The sequence below is a fragment of the Corvus moneduloides genome, chromosome Z, assembly GCF_009650955.1.
Source record: "Corvus moneduloides isolate bCorMon1 chromosome Z, bCorMon1.pri, whole genome shotgun sequence".
NCBI lineage: Eukaryota > Metazoa > Chordata > Aves > Passeriformes > Corvidae > Corvus > Corvus moneduloides.
Window position 1 is genome coordinate 2,772,435 of NC_045511.1, and position 26,044 is coordinate 2,798,478.

The window sequence follows — 26,044 nt, forward strand, 5'->3', positions numbered from 1 at the left end:
TCAGTTTTATTTGAACTCTCAAAAAATTCTGTGACTGACAGAGCAGAACCTCACCCTTCCATTCTAGCAGAACTTTAAGCATCTAAACCTCATTGAGATGTAAACCTCTGTCCTAAAAGCAACCCATGACATGGTTCTCTGCCCCACCCCATTGCACACAACCCAAAAAGAGTGTGCAGCTCAACATGGACTGCCAAGGGATGGTGAGGATGTTCCCCCAGAGCATGACCCACCCTGTTCTTGCTCTCCACATCCCAGTCAGGATTGAGCACGTCCACTTTTACCACAGACAGAAAAATTGATAGCTGCACTCTCATTCCTGTGAGACAGCACTGCTGCTTGCTGCATGCTCAATCCGGACCAACAGATGGAAAAAGCTGCATTTTGTATATACTGAAGCCACGCCACTTGATCCAGACCTGTCATCAGGAAGTCAATGCATTTGTGAGCCAACCATCCTCAGCACTGAGTCACAGTCCACAGAAGTCACCTCTGAAGCCCCAGAAACCCCATGTGTGGTCACAGAATCACAGGATGGGTCAGGCTGGAAGGGACCACAGTGGGTCATTTGGTGCAATCTCCCTGCTCGGGCAGGGTTATCCCAGAGTACATGGCACAGGATGGCATCCAGATGGTTCTAGAATATTTCCACTGAGGTATTCACCGTCCTACAGGGACCTTTGCTCAGAAAACCATTTGGGGGGTTCCGACTGGGACTGTATTTCTGAGAGGTATGTCCCATGCATCTGCAATGAATTTGCCTTATCTGCCAGGCCTTTAAATGAGAAAAATCTCCTGTCCCTGCCTCAGCCATTAGTCCTTTTGTGTTTAGATGTAGTCCCTCACAAAAATGCTCTCAGATTCATTATTTCTGCTCCTTTTTCCTTTAATTGGAGTAGTTCATTGTGGCTAAATGAAAGCATTTGAGGTCAGCTGACTAAATGGGGTAGCATTTTAGCTGTCAGCACTTCAATTTGGAAAAAAAAGAAAGCTACACCAATAAAAGTTTGAAAGGCTGAAATGGGTTATTCCTAGGACAGAGATTCACTTTGAGCTGTTCCAGGTATTATATATTTCAAAATCTCACTCACATCTATGTAATTAAATTGGCTTTTTACTTTCCTTCTGAGACATCAAAGTCCCAATATCTGCCCTTGAGCAATAAGTCCTGAGACAGCAGCAGGTATCTTTACAAAGGAAAACTCAGGCTAAGTCCTAAAAAGCTCCCTTTTGGACCCTCCTTGGCAGAAAAGGAGAGCGACTGAGGAGTCTTCCAGAAAATGAAGAATTAATCTGGTCCGGAAGACACAATTTTTTGGAATTATCTAAAAAACAGATGAGCATCATGTCATGTCAGAGCCTGATGGTACAGCCCCAGCTTCCTTATCCTAACCATCAAATATATAATTTCCCCCAACTCTGTTATTTGTAGCTTTGTGCTTTTAATAAAAGGATTCAAAAAGAGCTTCCAGACTTGTAAGGCTGTGTAAGATTTCCAATCTAAAGGACTTCTAGGGATAGTTGAAGAATATTTTCCTGCTATGTCTGAGAAATGTGTGTGACACAAATGGCTAACATAAGGAAAGCAGTTTCTTACGCTTCCTTCTGTGGCTGATGTCTTGAGAGTTCCAGCACGTGGCCAAGGGGTCATTTCTAGCAGCTACTTGTGAGTGCAGAGGGCTTTACATACAGTGGTTCTCGCTGCTTCTTGCCTGTGAGCTACTGTGCTTTTTTTTGTAATTGCCTAAATGAGCCCGATTTTAAGGGTTCTCCACAGCAGCAAGGATGTCACATGCTGGTCTAAAAGTTTCTGATCCCTGAGGCAGATAAGTGACCACTGTGCTGCTTTTCCTCTCACGTTTCATTACAAAACTACCTCCGGATACCACAGCTCTCGAACATTTCCTGCCAGAAATAACTGCAGCCCAGGCTTTCCAGTGTGTGCTTTTCTGCCACCCATTTCAGCCTCCTAACATTCAGGAGAGCTGCTGGGGAAGAATATGTGAGAGCTATCTCAGTCCCTCTTTCCTCCTTATTTTAAAGCCTGGAGCTGATGTGATGAGATGCCATAAAAAGCCGAGAGGAAGGCAAAGTGGAAAGAAGCATGTCTCCACTGCACAGCCTTGGCTGCCAGCACTCACTGGCGTAGGCACTTCCTGAGCCGAAGCTCACACCCGTGGTCTCACATGTGCCTACTGCCATGGGCTTGACTAAACCTTTTTGTGACCCCATTCATACCTTTGGCTTCCCAAACATCCTGTCATGACAAGTTCCCCAATTTAAGCATGTATTGTGCAGAGAGGGACTTCCTCCTCTTTGTTTTAAACCCACTGACTGGTATTTCCACTGGGTGTCTCAGGCTGTGAGATCCCAGTGAACAGTCATTCCCTGGTTATCTTCTCTGCACCATTTATATATTTTTTAATAAACTTCCTCAATCTTTCTCAGCCCTCAAAGCTCCCTCCTATACTGAGCACAACTTACCTGTACCACAGAAAAGTACTCAAAAGTCTCAGTTCAATTAAACAAAAGCTCTTGCATACTTTTATTTCTGCTTTCTTTACACAAATTTCCAAGATATTCATTACCTTCAACTAAACTCAAGAAAGCTGAAAAATACAAGGCCAGAAGTGCCATGCTTACATCTTCAACTGAATTAGGATTTCCAAGACAAAGCCTGATGAATCCTCATACACACACCCAAGAACCACACCAGTCCCCTTTGGGACCAAATGTCTCAAAGCCCTGTTGCAGCTCAGATGCCAGAAACCGGAATTGATGCTCCCTTGCTCCAGGGCAAAGATCCCAGTCTGGAAAACTGCTCATGGACTGTTGCAATCACAGATCTACACCTGAGCACTTCACAATCCAGACCTTATTCTAGTGTCTGCTAACATATCCAGAACCCTGAAATACTGGATCCCAGTGAAAAAAAGACCCCATGACATTAAAAATCTGTCTCAAAGAAATTGTCCATCAACGGTGAGTTAGAGTGGTATCACCATGGCGGTAAACAATAACTGAACAGTGGTACTAGAAACATCTCGCTGCAGCCACAGGGCCAAAAGAAAAGTGTGTTCCAGCAAGCAGGAGCAACACAGGAATTCACACAGTTGTAGCAAATTTAGGAGAGATTCCTGTTTTTACAAGATCATAAACTTTTTAATGCTTGATGTGTGTTTAAAACTGAGATTTGCACCTAGCTCCTTAGTTTCCCTACTTCCATTTGAAAATTGAAAAGTTGTGAGTATTATGACCTCAATGTCATTTTATGGGAATGAGGTCATCAGAAACCTCGCATAGCTTTATCGTTAGAGCAAAACCATGCATGTAGTTTGTATGCATGTATTAAGGATAGGGGAGAAAAATCTATTATGAAAAAATTAAGATGCTTACAAATATCAGTAAGAAGAAAATACTGTATTCACTGAACAGGAATTAAACTCTAAGCAAAAAGATTATTTTAAAACTTTAACTGTACCATTTTGAACTGAACAAATCAAGGTGATACCCAAAGTTCAGTTAAGCTAGACTGACTGTTTAAACACAGATGAGTAGTACATCTTGTGTTAATTGTTAAAGTGCAGCTCCTTCAGTCATCATAAGGTTTCCAGCCAGGAATCCCCAGCCGGTTTATGTCCCATTTTGTATTTTGCCAGATCATTGCTATACTCAGCACCACACTTCCCCCTCTCAAGGGCAAATCCTCCCTGAAAATAAGCAGCAGCAAGGCCCTGAACTCACAAGGCTGGTGGCAACACCATGGGGAGAAGCATCTGGTATTACATGGGGAGAGGCATCTGGTTCTGCTCCACCTGGTGCTCGCAGTGCTGCAGGGATATTGCCAGAGTTCAGGACTGGAGGTGGTGCTCCTAGTACATGACAGCACTGCTGGGAGCACCTTCACCAAGTGTGCCTCTTGCCATGCCCACATCACCAGTTTGCAGAGCAGCCCTTCCAACATCTCAGAATGAGCTGCCCCACAGGGGAGGCAAGGACACTTGTGTTAAACCAGCTTAGAGGAGAAAGGAAGCCTCAGTGTCTGCACTCCAGCAGACCCTATTGAAATGGTGGGTTGATATCAGGACTGGCAGAAGAGGGGGGAGCGTTTGGAGCAGCCCAGGTACAGCCACACTGAGTCCACAGCTGGGTGGGATGCCCTGCTAGTACACTGTCTGAGGCAGGGTCTTGCCGTGGAGCCCTGATCACCCCTCTGTTCAGTCAAGCATGGTCCCCTGGGCAGGTCACAGACAGGTGACAAAGGCAACATCAAGTTCCAATGTATCAGACTCATTGCAACTACCTTAGAATCTTATTTTTACACAGTTACAGGCATTTATTTTGCAAGGGATTATCCTTTGTTTCACTTCTGCTACTTAATAACATAGCTGAGGCCATAATGAATAGGGCAAAAGAGAGAAGATCACTATGCAGATCAGATACCCGTCATTAACCTAGAGAGCGATAATAAGTGTGGTTAATAATGCTGCTGAGAGAGAGTTCAATGTGCCAAATGTAGATGAGATCTGCAGCCAAACTTCCTGAAGATTTCATGGGGGATAGGAACCTGCATCCCAGCTTCAGACTGGATACAGCTGAGCACATCACTGGGACTAGTATTCTCCAGTTCCGGGCCTAGTCTCCCTCTGCCCTGAAGACTCTCACTGTGCAAACTCTCCTCTCTGTGACAGTTCTGTAACACACACATGCACACACATACACGCATAGTGGCGGCTCTTTAAACCTTTCCTGTTGCTTCCATGCACCGCAGAATAGATTAGTCCCGCTGAGAGAGTACTTGTGATGAAGCTAGCAGACTAAGGTAATGTAAATGCCAGAGAAATCAGCAATAAGGGAAGGTGAATATCACAGTCTGCTGATTTATGATTACACTGTTTGATCTTGTTAAAATTTTCTAGAAATATATGTTATTTAGGCAAATCTCTACCTCTCTTTGAGTCAAAATATTCCGCATGTGACAGTAAGTTTAAACAGGCATTATTTGCTACTGTTTGATTCCCAGTGAATCACTCAGCATAATTTCCAAAAACTCACTAATAATGTGTTGGACCAAAGTAATAACTCCTTGTCAATACCAAGCAAATAAGGTGCTTTGCAGTTCTATCGCTCCTTTCACCCAGAGAGAACACAGCACTTTATGCACTCATGAATTTATCCTCACTGTCTGTGAGGTAAGGGGAAAAAAAAAATTTTGGAAAAATTCATCTCTAACACAGAACTGTAACTTACTTGTAAAAATATAATATAAACATACTCTAAAACAGATTTCTTTTTCCACAGGGATTTTCCATTACCATATTTCTCATCATTAATATTAGTTGCAAAATATGCTCCAAGTTGATAAGTTTTAGTAGTGAAGAGCCTTAATAAAGCTGATGCTAAGAGAATCTTGAGTCGCCTTGATCCTTCTCCAAAGATAGAACATACTGTATCTAGAGTAATACTTCCACAGTGTGTTTCTAGTTATTCACTGCAAAGCCATTAAAACTGTTGTATAGGGTATAACGTCGCATGAAGCAATAATTCTCCAGCAGTTTAAGTGGCAACTCTTCCCAAGCAGAAACCACTGCCTTTGGGTCTGTGAACATCCCAAATGTCTTAATATTCAAATGACAAGCACAAGGTTTAAAAAAAAAAAAAAACAAACCAAAACAAAACAAAAAAACCCTCAGATGAAAACCTGTTTGCCTTCCAGCAGATGCCGGAGGGAGATTTAAATCATTCATACCAAAGTGATCAATATTCCACATGGCACTTCACAAAGGAATTAAAGAAAATCAATTTCCTACAGACTTTCCTACTCTGAGCTTTTTTATGAGTCAATGACAGCTGAAGTGTTTGCATCGTCAATGAGGTCTTTCAGCACATACCTCAAACACTGCACAAGACCTCTCTTGGGCTGCATAAAACAAACTCACTTGTTCTGATGCAGACTTCAGAGCAACAACCAGAAAGCATGGCTGCATTGCACCTCTCACACATGCATACACATATATCCTTTTTTAAAGTAACTTGTATTATGCAGAGTAACATATATTGCTAGCGCTCTGAGCTTGGCTGCATTCATATGGAATACCCCAGACTCCATAGGAATCAAGAAAAGCAAAGGCACAACTACATAGTAGACATTTTAAACCATGCAGGCAGAGCCTGAAGGAACAAAGAAACACTGTATGAATTTCAAAGTATATTATGGCTGTTCTTTTCCTCTGTAGTAGCTGCATGTACCCTAAAATCGGGGGTTTAGCTTGTGAGGTCTCCAGTCTAAAAGTGTAATTTAGCACAGTAAGCAGCAAATTTCACAGGAGAGATATGCAGAAAAAAAAAAAATATATATATGTATATATGGAGAGAGCCTTACTCATGCTCACTGCCTCTAAGAATAACTAACCAATAACCCTGCTAAGAGGTTTCCCTTCTTGTGGTACCCCGGAAAACAATGCCTGATGGGACCACTGCCTGTGGGGCAGCCCTGTCTGCTCAGCAGCATCTCCCACAGGCTGCAGGAGTCTCCTGCTGATGGACAGCACAAGAATCACAGAGACCTTTAAATTCCCTATTTCTTACTGGGAGGAAACTACAGTTCTGCTCACACCCCTCTGCAGTCTCCAGTTCTCTGTGGGTTGGTGTCTGTGACCCTCCTCCTGCTGCTGGCATGCTGCACATATTCCTTTCCTATGATCTGTTTTTTCACCACAGTTTTTGAAGACAGCTTGCTGTGTCCTGGATTAGTTTGCCAATCAAAGTTCACTGTAACAACCTTAGAAAATAACTTTTTCGGGTTTCCCTCTTATCAAACATATTAGTCCTTAGGAAGCCCTGTGCCAACTCAGGTGCTTTGTGCAATACCCAGGAAATTTCTAAGATTCAAGCCTCAAGGTTCTGACAAAAATTCCTCTTACAACTTCACCTGCAGCTAGCCCGCAGCTCTGCAACAGCTGCATGGTTTCCTCTGTCGATAACTCTTTGTCCCACTTGCCTGGTGACTCAGTGGTGCTGTGCCCCTACAGGGCACTGTAGGAGCAGAGCGAACAGGGCAGAAAGCATTTCAACTTGCGAAAAGTTCAAACAGTGTTCATATCATGTATCCAAAACGTTGTCCAGCACAGGGAGCCACCCCAGCGAGTGCAGCCCTGCTCTGCCCTGAGGCACTTAGCTCAGCCCGGGCCAGGTACCCAGCAGGGCGAGCAGCAGCAGCGTTGCACCAGTAATGTCCTTTGCAGACACCAGACAGGTCCCACTCTCATGTCAATTGGTTCCCTTGAGTGAAGGTTTCAGATGAGTTTATCTTGGCACAGCTGAACCTTCCTTCTGTGCCTGATTTACCACATTTTTCTACCCAAATTATGGCAGAAAAATGCCACATAGAAATGCAAAATTGGTGAAGTAAAAAGTCCCTCCAAACCCAACAATAATCAAATCAGGGTGTGTGGGTATCCTCTCTTGCCCCAACGTTTGGTGTTCTCACTGCTGTTTATGCAAACTGCAGGGTTTGGGTTGTTCTTTTAAAGAAACACACAACAAAAGAATATTTGCAAAAATTTTACATTTTACAGAAGAAAAGCAGTCACCAATGACAACACCAGAAACTCAATGACTGCATCCATGCACTCAACAGGGGCTTTACAACATAAATATTTTTTAGGTAAAGACAAATGTTTGAGGAAAAGCCCTTGCTGATGCTACTGCACTTCATTACAAGAGCCTGACCATCCCGTTAACAGGCTAGATGATCCAGTCATTAAAATAAATGAGCTACACTTTTGCAGGGCTAGAAATTCAGGAATCCATACTACTCTAGTATCATACAGTGAATAAGAGCCTGTAAATTATGCAGACACGTAATTATAAGCCCATAAAAAAGGAAAAAAAAAAAAAAGACGAATTCTAAGGAGTCTCTTGTTTTCTTTTTTTCTGCAAAAATTATTATCCAATAATAATCCCACACATTCCCAAGAAGCCCCCCAAAATTATATGCATGAGACGAGCCTCTCAGACATCATAATCTGTTAGATTAAAGGTTTAAATGCTTTTTCTTCATGAAGTGAATAAATTAAAGGCACATCTAGGGGAACACAGATATTCATGCCCAAGAAACTCCTACCATCCTTACAGTCTGATCATTTGGTTGTTTTGAAAAGGAGGTGATGCAGGCTGGATGCTTGCAAGGCAGCCCATCCGATTTAAGCCATCCCAAACCCGTGTAACACACAGCGGCAAATGCAAACCTAGAGAGAACATGTGTTAAAAATCAGGCGTACATCCACTGTGGGCAGGGAGCTTCTGCAGGCTGGCCCAGCTGCAGGCACGTATCTTCCCCCCTCCTCTGCCCTGCAGAAAAAGACATCTGGGTCTTTCTCTGCATGTCCAATGTCATGACTGAGGTAGAGAAAAGACTGAGGGTAAGTAGATACTCTGTTCTTCCAGGGGATATATTTGTCTATCCATTACATACCTGCTGGCATCACCTCAAATTAACAACTTTAGCCCCAAACTCCCTACCACCCAAGCCAAAGGACTAAAGTGATTACTACTAGTTAGGACTGTCCAGCCTGTCCACCAAAGAGATATGTATATGGACTAGAGCTGGTTTTGAAGCATTTAATTGTGAAAATTACACAGTGAAGGAAACCTGACTATAACCTACTATAAACAGCCCATTTCAGGGAATATGACTCCAGAGGGAACAGGATTATCAGACACTCTGATGAAAGTAAGAACCTATGAAGTTATTGCTTGTGACTTCAATGTATATTCCTGCTGCTGTTTCCTAACTGGATTTACTACTAGCATGTCAGGTTCTACCTTTTCTCTTTTGTTTTTGTCAGTCAGTCTCATTAGTTGAAATGCACAGTCATTCATGTGAATAAGGAGAAGTTAGGGCCTCCTGTATAGAAGAGGATTTGGGAAATGCTCTTTTACTACCTCTTCAGAACTTGGCTCTGAATTCCTATTCCTGAATAAGGTTTTTCTTTCTCTTTAACCAGACAAAGCAGATATCCAAGAGATGTAGGCTATTTGGGTAGAGCTGAGATACGTGTGCTCTTTGGCTAATCAAAAATTCTTTGGGCAAAGTACTTGAGGCAACATGTGCATGACTAGGAAATGATAGGCAGGCATATAAATATGCATAAGTGTATATTCAGACTTAATTTCTCATATCCTGTGGCTGAGCATTACCAGCCATGGGGTGCGGAGGTGGGGAGAGGGAAGAGAGGGAATAAAAATAAAAAGAGCCATGAGTCTGTTTGCTGCCCTGCTATTCAGTATCTCCTCTGCTCTGAAGGAGAGACATTTAGTCTGCATTCTAGGAAATGCACGACCCAAAGTGGAGAATATTGTATGTATCTGAGAGCAACAACCCACACTGAAATGTTCTTGCATCTCTTAATAAATGGCAGTTATTTGTACTCCATCTTTTATAAATGAAAATAAGCCTTCATAATGAGGTATGTAATATCATCAAGGTTTGCTGAAAATAAGTCTTCTGGGAAGTACCAGAAATGCACATCCTATCCCTGAATTCTGGGAAATCACTTAAGTCTGATTTGGCTGACATTTGTCTAACAATATATGGAGGCAAATACCTTATGGATGAAAGCATATTGGAAAGATCATGGCAACCTGTTTGTTCCAGCTGTGGTCAGAAACAAATTATATTCCAAAGCATGTGTTCCTTACCCTCTGGTTTATGACTATCTGACATGCAGAGCTAAAACCCCTTGCTTCCAGTTAAAAGAAACCTCATTTACAGAGCAAAGCTCATTTTTAGGCACAAGCAAGTTGAACAAGCACATCTCTGTCAATTTACTCTCTGGCAGGGTGGTGATGTCCTTGAGGCTATACAAGATTTTGTGCAGCAATTGCTGGTCAAGCCCTTAGATGCATAGAGAATGCCATTTTGATAGTGTTGCTGAAAGATCCTAATGGCTGCCAGGAGGTGAATTTCAGAAGGAAAAACTATAACATTCCTTATTAAAACACTGGATTTGCCATGCTCATTTTAGATTCAGTTGAAGGAGCAAGGAAATCACTTTCTGTATAATACAAAACATTTTTGAGCTGCCTTACAAGGCATCAAATTGCAAAAGAAGTCAAGGCTAAGCCATTCCACCTGAGAGTTTCCATATATTGTGAAAGAAGAGACTGGAATATTAGGTTTGCTGGAACTGGACTTTGGAGACACAAAGTCAGGTGAAAGTGTTTGGAGAGGAAATTGGGAAGAGATGGGGCTTTCTGAACACCTAACTCCTTGGAATTACATTCTTTGGATATACTAAGAGCTGTACCCAGAGTGTACTTTTTCTCATTTGTTAAAAAAACCATAGTCTTCATTAACTGAAAGGATAATACCAATAAGCCAAATTCATAATCTCAATCTGCATATAAATGATACATAACCCTGTAAATTCCCTCCCTTACAGTTTGTAATTACTCAGTGTTTCAAAAATTTCTGAAGAAGCTGACTTAAGTGTCCAACACTGTGCAAAACAAAAGCTTAGTGCATTTAGGAATTTATAGAAAAATGTGACAATTACACTACTACAAAAGACGAGCAATGAGTTTGCAGGACTCCAGAGAGTCAGTTTTTTCTGACTTTGTCCTGATTCTAAAAATGGGCAGTGGGCAGTGTAAAGACTGAAGAGAGAATGAAAAGGAGTCATACCAGTAACTGATTGCTTAAAATTCGTTGAGGATGAGAAGGCAAGGTAAAGCTTCAGTGAGATGGAGGAAATGTCTAATTACACATAAAATATACATAAATAAATACATAAGTGTTCTGGTAGGGCATGCACAAAATACTAAGGAAATGTAAACCCATCTTTCAAATCAGGTCTCTGCTGATTTAGCAAAGTATCACACTTCTTTTGTGTGGCACTTGGGAACTGAGAAAAGGGATGGAACAGATAAATAAACCTCTCCTTTTGGTTGTCTGACACTGGAGCAGACTGTACCATTGCTACAATACGGACTTCTTTATGAAATAATAAAAAATAAGTATTAGAAAGTTTTAAAGAGGTTTATCTGAAGAAACACGTAAAAAGATTTGATCCAAAGAAACTGTTCATCTTTGCCATTTCTCTGTCCACTCCTCTCCCCAAGGCCAGAAGACCTATCATGCCCCATCCATTCTCCTCTTTCTCTGAACTGTTATTTTTTTCAAGGAATAATGTAGAACATTTATGAAGCGAGGTCTCACTTTATTTTCATTTGCACTCTAAGCCTTTCATGTTCTTCTCTGAAATCCCTGGCAATTCATTTGCTGTCTTGTTTTTCTATTTATAAATTATTGTGTAACTATTGGGTAGGTTCTAGAAATTTCATTTGCATTTTGCATTTCAGTACTTTGAGGATGAAGTGGGGATTATTTTGAAGTGGGTTTTTTTCTGTTTATTTTCAAGACCACAGAACACCTTGAACCTGGACTATTTGTTGTTTTCCAATAAATCCTTCCGTGCTTTTTAGCTGAGCATTATTTTACATAGCTGAGGGGCTGGACTGCTCTATTCTTGAACTGGAACATGCTATCATATTCCCCTCAAGAGTTTTTATTAATATCTCAGGTTTAAGTTCGAAGCTAGTTCAGGCAAGGGCACTGAGGGCACTGTTCATTTGTTGTGGCTACAGCTAGTTACATAGGATTCTTTCTTCTTTGTGTATAAGGAAATAGGTATTTCTGCTTTCAATGTTTCCTAATCATGTAAACTGCAACTTGAACAGATTTGCTCTGGGCATTTGCCCACTGTACTTTTGAATACCACCAAACAGCAGGCTGTGCACTTACTTGTAAAAATCTGGATTATACATCCATTCCATATGTGCAACAATAATAATAATTAAGTGGAAAGTAATTTATATCAGACTGAATACATTTATGAAGCTACTGACAGAGGTCATGACATTAAATGGCATGTGTTCCCCAAATAATAAACCAAATCAACAGGTCATCTGCTTATGGGCAGATGCCCATAAGCCTCAGGAGTGTTTGAGCTGACTGCTTCTTATATGCAGGAGTTTTACTCCTTGTGCATTTTACATGTGCTTGCTATCCAATTACTCAAAACTTTAAATGGGAACATCCATAAGCCCTGATATACAAAGGCAGTAAAATTCAGACCTATGTGGTTTCACTAATCAGTCTGTCATAATTCCACCAGCTATGCAAGAGCATCATCTTCTCGAGAGCAATCATCCACCACCTCAGGAAAAACTTAACATCAACTCCCTCCAAAAAAAATTTTGAGTCAGCTCTTTGCTGCCTGCAGTGGCTTTGGCTTGCTCTTATTCTAAAACTCTCCTCTTGCCATGAGAGAACCAAGGTAAAATGAAAAGTCTCCATATGGTTATGATACAGATTTGTGATCATTAGTATTGGGTCATGTATACTCAAGTGCCTTGTGTTTCACTAGTAGTCAAATTGTGCTGCAGAAATTTCAGTGTGACTCGTATGGACTGAAGAAGTGGTACTTCTACTCACGAGTGCCTCAACCACCATAACTGAACCACAAAAGCCTGCACTGATCATGAAAGTAGCATGGATTTTAATGTAAATTATAATTCAAAATAATAACATATGATAGCAGTATAATAATATAAATAACATGGATTCACTATCATAGGTTTAAAATCCTCTGATTTGCAATACTTGCTCCATTTTGAGTTGGACCTGCTACCCCTTAAGGCAACAGACATTACATCACAGACTGCAGGTGACCATAATGTCAATGACCAAGGTGAATGTCATGCAGACAGTCCACCCTCTGGAAAAGTAGCTAACCACTATACTCACTGAGTCCTAAGAGGAAGTCTAGGCAGTCGCTCCCTGAACAGTCAGTGTCTGATAAAGGCCAAAAGTAAAAAGAAGGTTAGTGCAGAATTTTGTTTCCACTAATAGTAATATCTTTTCACCTCCTGTCAGTCCAAAACCTCCTAGGAGAAGACAGCATCAAGAGTCCCAGACCTGCTGTCCTGCATCGTTACCCTTACCAACTCCCATAGGTCCCAGAACACTTGGGAAGTCAGTCCTGTGAGACTGGGGAGCAGCATGGAGTTTGCTGTAGGGTTTATTGAACATCATATGCAACACATGAAAGCTCTGCATTTGCAAACAGTCATCACTTCATATATGAATTAGTTGTAATTTCCCATTTTCACACTATCTCCATGTTCAGTCTCAGCACACACACACAGAGCTGTGGGGTATGGTAACCTCCAGAGAAGTCAGCTGGCAGACTAACACAGAGATCAAATTTACAACAAAGAGTGATTGAAGAGAGAGGATTGTTGTAGTTTCACTGAGAATATCAGGAAGGCCTGGAGCAGCTAAAAATGTGAGATCAGAGCCATCAGGGAGCAATAATATAAGCCTAAGAAACTGGAGAAAGAAGACAGAAGTGGCTTAGTGTGTACTCGAGGCAGTAGATCAAAGAGATGACTTGTGAATGAAATAAGTCAGATCCAAAACTAATTGAGTAAAGGGAAGAGCAGACAGACAGAAAGACTGGAGCAAGTCTGGTTTCCTTTGCTATCTGCTCTTCGATCTGTACTGTGCTCACAAAAGTTATCTTGATTATCATGGGGACATTGCAAGCAGGGCACTGGCGGAGATGGTGATGTTGACACGCAGAATTGTATCAGAGGTACTGTTTATTAAATGAAGTTGTATCCTTTGCAACTGACAAGACACAGCTGTTACTTGCCCGTTCTCTTTCCCTGTTCAAATAATACTTAGGCAGGAATTGCAAGAGGAGCCTGGGGGCTTTGAACCTGAGATGCTTTGCTTCATCCTGTAGGCATGGTGTCAGAGGTCACTCACAGAGGGCACTCAGAGGAAGATGTTCCACGGGACAATGAGCTGGAAAGGGGCCAAGGAGGCTTCCAGACATTTCACAACATAAAATTGTCTCTAAGATTTAAACTGCTGGGGAGCAGGTCTCTGTAAAAGCAAAGCTGTTTCATCCAGACCTTTCCAGTTTTGACACACAGTTAGATAAATCATACCAAGAGCTGAAGCAGCAGCCAATATCAGGGCCTCCCTTTTACTCTGTCTGTAGCATCCAAGGAAGAAGGGGTGAACTGTTAGTTCTTAAAGCTTCTTTCTTCAGTATCCTGTTTGTACCTTGCCCTAATCATCTTTAATTGAGGTATAGAAACATGTGAACTATCTGAAGCCAATTTAAGAAACAAATCACTTAAAAAACATAGCAGTAAAACAGCTTTCAGAGAATCATAGAATCATTTAGGTTAGGAAAGACCTGTAAGGTCATAAAGTCAAACTGCTTTAGGCTAGATTAAATGAGGTTTATAATCAAGTCTGGTCCATACATCCTCAGCAGCAGAAGGTGAGGCTTTCAGTGCAGAAAATGCTCTAAGAAAAGACCCCCACAGTCATCAAAAGCCTGCAAGAGAGAGACCACCTCTTCAGGTTAGCTGCCAGGCTAGAACAGATGGGATCTTTTAGGTCCCTCCATGCATGCTTGGTGCAAAATATGTCAGTGAGACACCTGCCCAAAGTCAGGGACATGCTTGCACACCTAGCTAAACAGAGTGCTGGTGAGAACTGCAGCTCTCAGGGATATTGTCCCAACAAAATTAAGAGTTGCTTCACGGCCAAGTGTCACCCTGGCAGATTAATTGCAAACATTGTAGCAAAATGTGAACATTGCTGCACTGACTGCTCTGAACTGAGGATCACAAAAGAAGGCAGTCTGTAACACAGGCAGGTTGAATAGGAAACACATTTTTCCATCTTACCACATCTCCCTGTCTCCCTCCCCCAGTTCTGCGATATGCACAGTCACACAGATAACCTCCATCTGACATTTTCATCTGTAGAAGTCCAATGAGTTGACTGACAGGTGTCTCACACACCAGTTTGTCACAGCAAGAAGACAGGAATAGGTGTGTGACTGTTGCTGCATTTCAGCCACATCAGTCAGCAGTGATGATGGCACCAAATGAAGTCTTTCCACTCATTAGATTCCTGTGGTCTACTACGTGCCAGGAGTTTGACCACAACTCCCTGGCGTTTGTAGATGGCTTCTGTGATTCCCAGGTGGTCTCTCATCAAAATATATCCCAGGCCTGCTTCTGGTTAACTTTCAAGAACAAATTACACCAACAGAGTCATGGGCTCCAAAGGTGATCATTTCTTTAAAAATATGCAGGTTTTGGGGTAGAAACAAAGGTCAGCAAACAACCAACACTTGTGGAGTCAGAGATAAGAAGACAGAGCAAAACAAAAGAGACAGGGTTATCTACCCTGTTTTATTGCAGAACAACATAGAAGGAAGGTTTCTATTTCTTTTTTCTTTACCAAAAGAGTACTTTAAAAGTAAGACTTTAAAACCCCACAATTTTCATTATTTTCAAATAAGGGGTATTATCACTTTCACATCTAACCTAATCCTTAGCCTTTCTGCCCTCTCCCTTCCCTCTTCTGGACAGCTGTGCTCTGACACCCCTCAGGCCCAAGTGACTGCAGAATTAAGGAAGTTAATTCTTACTGTGAAAGCAAGATAAATCTCTGTTTTTATCGAAACCCTTTTTTCAATGGAATTTGATACTATTTTACTATTTGATTCTGCAAGAAAAACACCTTGAATCAATACATAAATAATTAAAGGACCTGGGCATTGGTTTGATCTCCAGGCAGGAGAACAAGGTCTCTCTGTTTCCCTCCCTTTTTACGACACTGCTGGCACAGAAAGGTATAAAATGTGCTGATGCCTTAGGTTTTAACTTTTATATTTTTCAAATTTTTCAAATTCTGTACTGCTTAGTGTGTAAGTCTGAAGTTTCTTGTATCCTGTTAATTTTTGCTCTCTTGTGCTAGGGAGACATAACAAAGCCTCTCTGGCCCTGCTTTCCAAGGACACCAAGACTGTCCTAGGCCCAAAAGTATAAACCAAAGAACTGCTAAGGGGGGGTAAGCTGAGGGGAAAACTGAAGCTTTAGTTGGAGAATTAACCCTGATGTGCAAATGAACCAAACCTATAAAGGTGTGAAGAGCTCATGTCCTGTCATCCATCTTGGGGTCCATCTTGGCAGTGGCCTCTGGCTCCCCAGGGGGTACCTTTGAAGGCCTTTCAAATAAATACCTACCTTATTCCCTTACTCCTCCTGTCTAGTCTCTGTGTCTAGGAGGCCTCTTACGGCATCAGTGCAAAGAGGATTCAAGAGGATTCAATAAATCAGTAGAAAGACTTGTAGCTTTTTTTTTAATATACTTTAAGGATGAAATATAGGAAAAGGACTGCAAAAAGCAGGGAGGGAGAACTAGGAAAAGGCAGCAGATGTTGTAAAATATCTACTTTCATGTTCCCTGTGCACCAGAAATGTGCAGACGTATGTTGGCAGAGCTACAGTCAGCGTCCACAGCAAGGCTATATCTTACACATCTGGAAGCTATTTGTCAGGGTGTAGAGTTCAAATGTTTTCTGCCTCAGCTGATTTCAGACATACCTCTCAGTGACGGGCTGAGCTGCGGACAGCTCAACCAACAGGCTCGTTGGAGAAGTCCTTCACTGCAGTTCCAGCTCGCCTGCTCCGACTGCTGTCAGGAGCAGGCATGGGGTTGGGCTCTGCTCTTCCCTTTGGCTGAGGGGTGCCAGTAACACTCAGCAGTAAGAATGATAATAGAGGAACTGGGAGGAGAGAAGGCAGAAGAAAATGGCACCACAACTCAGCAAAGCCTGGCCTCGTATCAAGATACAGAATGTACTTGGATGAAATCCAGGGTGTGAGTTAACTGGAGTGCAGAGCAAGCCATTCAGGAAGTAAGAAGGTCCACGCTGCACAGAAGCACGGAAGGGTCACATTAGAGCTCATGAGCTTTTCTTTTCAGAAATCCCTCTGTTTTAAAAAATAAATAAATTCAAACAGAAAGAAATGTTCCATTTCTCTGCCCTAAAGAAAGGCCATCTTCAGACAGCAGGGAAGGCCAGGCACGTTGCTGTGTCTGGGGCTGCCTGACATTGCACTGGCCCAGTGTGAGAGCGAACAGCAGTCACCAGAGGCTAACTGCTTTGCTAAGAAATGTTTCTCAGCAGGAATGCATTTCCAGGATCTCCTCATACTTCAGCTGGTGCAATCCAGTGCCTGTGAGCTACCTGCTGAGCCTAGTGAGGAGAGAACAAGTGCCTGGTGTGGTGCATAATTTACATCATCATGATGAGCTTTCCAGGTGCAGAACACCTCACAGTGACAAGCCTGCCTGACAGCTTGCTGTGAGCAGCTAGCCACCATGCTAACAAAGCCCTGCTGATGCTGCAGATCCTGCAGCTCATGGCAGAGGGAGGCATTCCCACCTCACAGCACTGGTTCCGGCTGTGCCACTGTGGGAGCCAAGCCAGGGACACCATTGATGAGGAAAGATACCTTGTGTGACAAGGAGCCAGGGGACAAGTTTTACCCCTGTGAGCTGCCCCTGGACCACCCAGACAATGTTTCCCTCATTTTGTCTGGAGTCTCAATTATGCACAGGAGCTTAGAGAAGCAATATATTGATCCTTTCAATGCTTGACACACTTCAGGCTTGCAATGTAGAGTATGTCCCACACCTCCAATTCCGCGTTCATCTTCTCTGCCCAGAGCCATCCTGGAATTACAACAGGAAAAGAGAGGAGGAATAGGATGAACCGGTATCTAAAAGTAGCATGCCAAGACATTATCACTGAATAACACTGTCAGTAGCAGGAACATTTTGCAGCATAGCACAGTTCTTGAAACACCTCCACCTCCAGCTCCCCCACCCTCACCTCACTATTTTTATTTGCACTTTGCTCTCTCTGACAACACACATACCCAGATGCAGGGGATGTTGCACTTCTGCTTACTTCATTCCCCTTTAAAACTTGAAAAGCAGCAATATTTATTCACTCAAATTGTTTCTGAGAGCACAGACACTGGTAGGCTTGATCCACACATGCAGTAGAAAGATGAGGGAATGGAAAGCCCCCGTGCTGTAACACCTCTGCATGGCCACTGCAGTCATTCTACCACCAGTCCAGGTGTCCAGCTATGTAGCCCCACTTTGGAAATATCCAGCAGCAGGGGCTATCAGCTGAGCTTGTCCTCAGAGGGTGCTGCTCATCTGTCTGTCAGCGCAGCCATCAGGTCTTGCACTGACATTTTCCCTGGGTCAGCATTTCCAAATATTTTCTCATCCTGACCCTACCACCTCTCTCCCCCAGGCTCCTCCTTCCCTGGCCCCCCCCATGCCATACCACCACACACCCTGACAGCTTCTCCAAAAGAAGCATTCACTCCCTCCCCATCCCTCAGCTACCCATGCCCCAGCCAAATTCACCCACAGCCCTCCCATTCTGGTGCTGACATGGAGGAGCCACATTATTTCTTTAGCTGACATAATGAGAACTTTGGTCAGGGATGAAGAAAGCCCAAGAGAAACACTATGATGTTTTATAAAAATTTGAAATGACAGCAAGTCAGGACTTTTAAACTGCTGGTTCTATATATCAAAAATACAGCCAAGGTGAAGGAAGAACCCACACTCACGGCATAAAAAAATTGAAACCTGGAACAAAATTAAAATATATCTGATTATGAAGACAGGCTGAGAGAGTTGGGGTTGTTCAGCCTGGAGAAGAGAAGACTACATCTTTCTCTGCCTTTCTTGTAGGCTCCCTTCAGATAGTACAAGATGCCATTTTACAATGGCATGCAGTGATAGGACAGAGGGAATGGCTTCAAACTGAAAGAGGGCATGTTTAAGTTAGATATTAGGAAGAAATTCTTTACTGTGAGGGTGGTGAGACACTAGAACAGGTTGCCCAAAAAAGTTGTGGGTATCCCATCCCAAGATTAGTTTCAATGGGGCTCTGAGCAACCTGTTCTAGTGGAAGGTGTCCCTGCCCATGGCAGGGTGCTCAGAACAAGATGATTTTCAAGGTGCCTTCCAACCCACACCATTCTGTGAATTTATGACTATGGTGTCAAACAAATAGTTTTACTAAAAAATACACACAAACCATAAATATAAAATTCTCTTATTTTTTTCAACCTGCTGTACCTAGCTTAGCAATACCAACATGACATGGTGCTGTGTAGATGAACAGTCTTCAGAGGAGGAGTGGTTTAACCGCAATATCCAGCTGCTCTGCCTCAGCACAGTAGCTCACCTCCCTTAACCCAGCCTAAAGGAATAAAGGAAAATGGTTTTGAATGGGAGAGTACCCACTGGAACCACCTGAAACACTTATGTTTGGCTTCTGTGTAAATACCCTGGATTACAAAACAAACTGCATGATTTTTCACCTAAAAGAAGCAAAAGCCGTGGCAGATCAGGGAACAAGCAGCAGTCCTCCTACCTTGCAGGTGTAGAGAGCCAGGTAAGGGAGAACAAACAAATACGTACATCTGGTGGCAGGACCCCTGGGGCAAGGATCCAGCTTGTGTGACTCAGAAATATGTGATCTTTCCCAAAGCTAGGAAAGGAGAGAGGTGTTTTGACCACTAGATCAGCTGTTTCCCTCAAGACTGTTTCAGAAAAACCATAACCCCAGCAGACTGATGTGCTGGGCTCTCAGTAAAAGCACAAACAACAGAGTTACTCCATCTTGGCAAGGGTGGTGCTAGCAGACATGGGGTAGAATGATCTAAGAACATAAAGCAACGAGGTCTATGGGCAGAGGGGAATATATTTTATTAGACTCACTAACAAAGTTACAAAAATAAAACAGATCAGCTCTCAGCATGCAAGCTTTTTCTCAGGTGTGAAATCAAAGTGCATTACCCCAGGGGAGAGCCATGACCCATGGCAACCACAAAAAATCTGAGAAAATAACGGGATACTGAAATTCAGTGGATTATTCACGCATATTTGAAATATTAAGTAGCAGGATGGCTGTTGTCTAGCACAGGATTTGGCCAGGGGAAGAGGGCAGACAGCTGCCTGCCAGGGGCTCTCCAAAAGCTGGTGGGAATCAACCACTCCCTGACGAGCAGAGCAGACCCTCCCGCAGCTGACCAGGCTGGGACTGGGAACCTATGTGCCCGGGACATCAACAGCTAAGGATCAAGTACTGCCCAGGTTCCTAAGTTCCCAGGGATTTTCCAACAACATGTCAATGGCAGCACGTAACTTTGCTCACAGCCCTGATGGGAGTCCTGTTTATGAGCAGAGCTGCCTGGCCTGGTGAGGCTGCAAAGGCCTCCCTTGTGTTAAGGCTGAGCTGGGAGCCTGTCAGCAGTTACTGCTGCAAAGTGCACAGCTATGGGGCCCTTTGGGGGTTTTAAAATTCTGCAAAAGAGTTTACAAGAGATAATGTTATTTTTTCCAGCTGTTCATAGAACTTCCCACATCTCTACAGAGCAACTTCTTTTAAAGAGTATGAAAGCTCTTATAGTCAGCCTCAAGCACGCTGAGGGAAATGCTCTCTTTCCGCTGAGATAAAGGTCCAGTGGCACATGAAGAAAGGCCTATACTCCCTTGGAGAAATGACAAAACCCAGTGCATTAGTATTGTTCTTGCTGAGCAGAGGCCACTGCAGCTGCCCTCCTTCATTCTGTATTCTCTTTCTTGTCATCTGTACAAAGGGAAAGATGATGAAAGCAGAGCCCAGACCTGCTCCCACAGTCAGAAGTCAAACAAGAGTATGGAAGAAGAGCTTGTGCCTGATTTTGAATGGCTGCTGAGAAAGAGACCTGCACATGAAAGTTGGAAAAGGCTTGGTCTGGTAGAAACAGATCTAAGTATGTATCTTTGGATGAGGGGATGAGACTAATTAGAAAAGGGAGACAGCAAGTGATAGGATTGAACACAGGGAAACTGAAATTTTTGCCATTGACATTGAACAGCTTCGGATCTAGTACTGAATGGTGCTTTCTACCCTTCTTCTGTAGCAAGAAACATCTCAAAATTAGAAAGTTATGATATAGTCAGAAGTAATATCTAAGTTTCAAGGAAATGCAGGAATATGGATCTTATTTACATATGAGAAATCATTGTAAAAGAAGGCAAAAAGCTATACTTGAGTGAAAGATGAACTGTTGTGTTGCATGGCATAATCTTTATCCGCCATCTCTTCACAACAGGTTTTCTGCTGTAATGAAATCCCAAGAGCTGATGAAAAGGGAAGGCAGGCAGCCAAAATGAGTGAGGTACTGTCATTTCAGAGTGGCCAGAGTTCCCAGTGCTCAAGCTCACTTGCAAAGCTCAATACCTCAGGCAGGAGCTATAGCTGACAGCTGGTTTTCACTTATATGTGAAGCTCAAAAATCATCTTTCTCTAGTAAGATAACAAGAAGTGAGTTTACTATTTTTAAAAATTATATATCTGGTGTTAACCAAATTGAAAATAGAACCAATTTCCTTTAAGTCACGGGGCCTTTGTGGGAAACCAAAAGAAATCAAATGATCTCACAGTCTATCTTTTATCCTTCACCTCTCCTAGGATGCTATCAGCTGCGATGCTTGGTGCCACATCCTCCTCCAGGGGCTAAGACTGCCTCAGATTCAGCTCAGGAAAAAAAGCAAGAGTCTGAAATGCTACCAGAGATATAACCATCCTTCTGCTTCACAAAAAACCATGGGGAGGCTAGAGCACAGGTTTCTCTGCAGCCTTGCCTTTGGCAGCCAGCACTCTGGCCAGCTAAGGCTCATCTTCAGGACTTTGTAGGCAAAGAGTGTTCTGACAATGGAGCAGTGACGCCGTGGCATTAGTACCTGGTACCTGGTAGTTTGCCACTGCTGCACTAAGTGATTGCTCCAGAAAAAGAGTGAGAAATTGGATGTGTTGCTTTTGCATGTTGCCAAAATGCAACTAAAGAGGAAAAAATGGTAGGCCTCTCTGCAGATCTCAAAGATGGAGAGGAGATACTTCTCCCAGAGTGACAAGGAAGTTTTCCTATCACAGCCAACACAACAGAGCTGAGAGGTATACTGCAGGGGAAGGGCAGCTGCACCAAGCTTCAGTTGCCTTCCAGCTCTGGCTTTGACTCTTCTCCACTCTCAGGCTCAATGAAATTTATGACAGTTTCCTTGTGGACTCAACCCATGGTCACAACATGGCTGGAGTGACTTCCACAGAGAGACAGCTTACTTGTGACTGCTACTGTCATTGTTTGCTTCACATCCAGTGAAGATCTGTGCCACAAAAATTTGCCCTCTTGCTTCAGAGGCACTCAGCCCTGTCCATTCCTGTTTGGAAAGTAACAGACTGAGCTGGGGTATGAAGAGGAAGCTTTGTCACAAATCAGGGTTTCCTTCACCTTTAGACACAATACCTACACATGCCTGAACATGAGAAAGATAATTAGAGAAAATGCAAGACTTCAAAAGCAAGTTTTCTTATTACCCCCACTACCACAGATCTCTGCCCTCATTTAGTAACCTAACCTAGTGCTATAAACTAGTTGCAAAAGGGTTCAGCTCATATAACCCTGGCAGTCTGCCCTACCTTGCTCCACATGCTCCTGGGTGCTTGGTGCCACCCTGCAAGGAGGAGCAGGATGTGATTTCAAATCCTTGGGGCAGCCCAGTGTCCTGTGGTTTTGTAATTGATGCCAGATACTGGCTGATGGCTTGAAGTTTATATGTACTATATCTTCCAGATAATTTTCCTTGCAGTGTCATGGGGGCTGTTTTCATTTAAAGCATGTCTTGCTTTGCTATTTTTTAACCCAGTCTTCTGTACTATTACATTTTTCCATGTTAAATCACATAGGACCATTTTTACTGGCCCATGGAGAGAATCCTGCTTTTTCACCCCAGTTGCTGGCCGTCATCTTATACACAGAGGATTTGCTTTGTAAAGGCAGCAGTAACAGCCAGAAAGTTTGCTGTAGAAGTACCTGAGGCACCATCAAGGAGAAGGGACTACAAATCCTCCTAGGGATGATGAAGCAGGATGACAGCAACACCAAGGCCTCACCTGGCTTAAAGGAAAACCTATGTCTCTTGCATCATTTCTACAATGGAACTTAAACATCATTGTAAATAATTGCAACTGCTCTTGCCATAGGCAGCACCTTGCTTTTTTGTTTCTGCCCTTTTTTGTTTCAGAGTCTACAGAAACAGATTCATGGGTGTGACAGGTGATTGCAAATAAAGCTGCAACAAAATAAATAGTTTCAGTGGTGACCAAAATTCATCTGTTCATAACTCAGGTCAAATATGGTTAGCCAAGCAAAGGCAGGTGATAATTTTAAACTAAACTATGTAAGAAATTTGACAGTGTAAAAATTATAGTATTTTATTTGAGATGAAAGTAATACATTTGGTATCTCCAAAGTAAAATTTTCCTTTTTAATACATTCCACTGGAAAGAAAAAGAGCACCCAAACTTGTGTGGTTTGCTTTTTTTGCCCTCCTTGGCAGCTGAAATGTTGTTCAGTCCAAACTTTAATTGCTCAGGGCTTTCATATTCCTTTCCCACAATTCCTATTGTGTGCTTAAGTAGTTTCCAGTGGGTATAATTTCTAACTAAGACATAGGTTTGTCATTACGTGAACCTTAACAAATATATAAAACAACAAGAAGGGACCAATATCGAATTTGGTTTAGTAATGCACTTTATGAAACTGTGGAAAAAAGTGAAGACAAATCAAGAAAGGGAGCACCAACAAAGTTTAATTACATATTTTCACTTGTGAATCATGACTTGATAACTTCTGTTTTCTATGTAAGGCAAAATGAGCTGTGACCCCATTTCTCTTTATCATTATCTGATATTTGCAGAAGACAGTCTTGCAGAGGTACTGCAGGCCACATGAGCCCCTTCCAAAAGACCACTGGCTGCTTTCATCTTCCCATATATGGGTTTGCCAAAGAGAGCCTCAGGTCTTTAGGAGCTGCAGAGAAGGGAGAATATGAAGCCAATGAGAAAGAAAGAAAAAAAGGTATATTTTAGGAAGCAGAGGCTACAGACAATTACTCTGCCTCATAAACAATCAACACCTTTTTCTGACCACATCATCTCTACTTGAAAAAGAGAGACAACAGGACTGTAACAAGCAGAGGGGAGGATATAATCTTTATCTGAAATATTAACTACTGATATGGAGCTCTCCGAGGGCCTGATAGGTCTCTCTCAGCATACAGCTGATTTACAAAGATGTGCCATGGACCACCTCCCTTGGGCAGCTAGATAGAAATCCTATTCCATTAAAACATCTCAAACATTTCATATCAGAATGAAAACTAGGCCAACATTTTTGAGAGAAGTCGTCACAGTATTGCAGTCTGAACCTTTGTTTAAAAAAATTACCAGAAGAGCAACAGGCTGAGGTTTAAGTCTTGTTTTGCCTCATTCGAAAAAGGATCTGAAAACCAGACCTCCAGCACCTCAAGGGAACCCAGGGAGACACAGCCATGCCAAGCTCCAGGCTTTGCAGGGAAACCCTAGTGTGCAGACAAGAAACCCTGGTGCAAGGTCTGCTGTTGAGGGGTCCAGCTTTCAGGGTGCTTTGCAATAAACACGATGCCAAGGCTACAGGGCATGGTATAGGAAAAGTGCAGACATTCTCCTGCTTAGCATCCGTGAAGCTGAAGAGCTTCAAGCAATTATTATTTGTGTGAGGGAGAACAAACTTTGCACACCATGTTTTTTCAAGAAAAATGTTTCACTGAAATAACCTGTTTATGGGCTCTAGCTGCCAGAGAGACAAGCCAGACCTCTTGCCTGCAGTGCTAAGTCAGTCACAGGGTGTGTGGGTCTGAGCTCCCATGTTTGAACACCTGGGATATCAGGGTAGAAGTGCTGCTGCAAAGGGAATGTACAGTCCAGCCCACAGTCAGCTACTCCTTTCCTATATATCAAGGCTTCAATTTTCAGACCTACAGTTTCCTCTACAGTTTCCCTGTTTTTTCCCATGAGGAATAACTGACCTTATGACTCTCAGTCCTGTTCAGGGAGCCTGGAAGCTGTCCAGGAGATGCACTTTGGCTTCCAAGTCTGCCAGCCTCCCCTGAAGCAAGGCACTATGTTTAACCTGTGAGGCAGCAGGCAGGTGAAGACGTCTGGAAATTTCTGCTTTATCCGGAGAGGAATAAATTGGAAGATATTAACAGTATTAAACTTAACAGTAACACGGATTTGGATAACAGACAGCACAAGCTTATGAAGAAGTAATTGATCAGACCACTGCAGTTGTTTGATCAACGGAATGGCAAGCTTAGCGGAACATAGGAGACGTAAAACAACAGTACAACCTAAGTTTGACCTCACTGCTTGGAGGCAAACAGGGGACCTGTTTTGTCTCACTAAATGTCTTCAGCAATCATTTTTCAGCAAATGGAAGCTGTGATCCCCAAAGAAGGAAAGTGGTGCAGGAGAATTATGTAATTTTCTTCTAGACTTTGGATGCACTCACTTCAAATGTATGATGTGATGAAACAGTAATTGCATCAGCTCCCCACAATCCCTCTCTTATGGGGTTCTGTGGGCTGGAGCTGACTCTGTGTAACTGGTGAATCAACTAAGCAGTGCTTTCTTGTACCAGCTTTTCGGTAAATTCTCCTCAGGGAGGAGCTTGGGGTTGCAAATAAACAGTTCAGTTAGTACTGATGAAGAAGAGGTGGAAATGACATGCCACAGCTGTCAGCTATCCTGTTCTATTATGGGCTTCTTTCTTTCAGGTTTGGCAGCCCACACTAATCCCATCACTTCTTTGGGGAAATGCTCTTTGAGCAGAGCGTGGCAACCTGCTGAACAACTTTGGCAGCAGAAACAGCTCACAGCTCCTCCGTGTTAAGCTCTGCATGCAGCAGAGGAGTCACACAGACTCTGCCACTTCAGGAACAGACGTGTGAGAACAGAGGTCCATGCTGTATAAGATGAAATATTTTTGGGAGCCATGTTGCAGTCCCCTATAGATCACATTCAGTGAGCAATTGCAGGCAGTGGGGATAACCCAGAGCAGAGCCAGAGGAACAAAAGGGCAGCTGGAGGTGGAATCTCGTTCTTTGGAAGAAGCTAGTTGGTGGAGGAAGCTTCAAACCATTTGGCTTAGTCTCTAACTATCTGGTTAAAAATCTGTCTTGTTAGGGCAAATTTGATTC

The 26,044-nt window shown here is 42.8% G+C and overlaps 1 long non-coding RNA gene across 1 annotated transcript in view; it reads right to left on the reverse strand.

Annotated features, from left to right (window-relative positions):
* Positions 1–544: 544 nt before the first annotated feature.
* LOC116438498 overlaps positions 545–26,044 on the reverse strand; it is a 31,340-nt gene continuing 5,840 nt past the window's right edge. Inside the window, exons 2-4 of the long non-coding RNA XR_004237781.1 lie at positions 17,754–17,759; positions 3,745–3,748; positions 545–651 (exon numbers count right to left, since the gene is read on the reverse strand). This is a non-coding gene — a long non-coding RNA (uncharacterized LOC116438498). The remainder of the gene's footprint in view (positions 652–3,744; positions 3,749–17,753; positions 17,760–26,044) is intronic.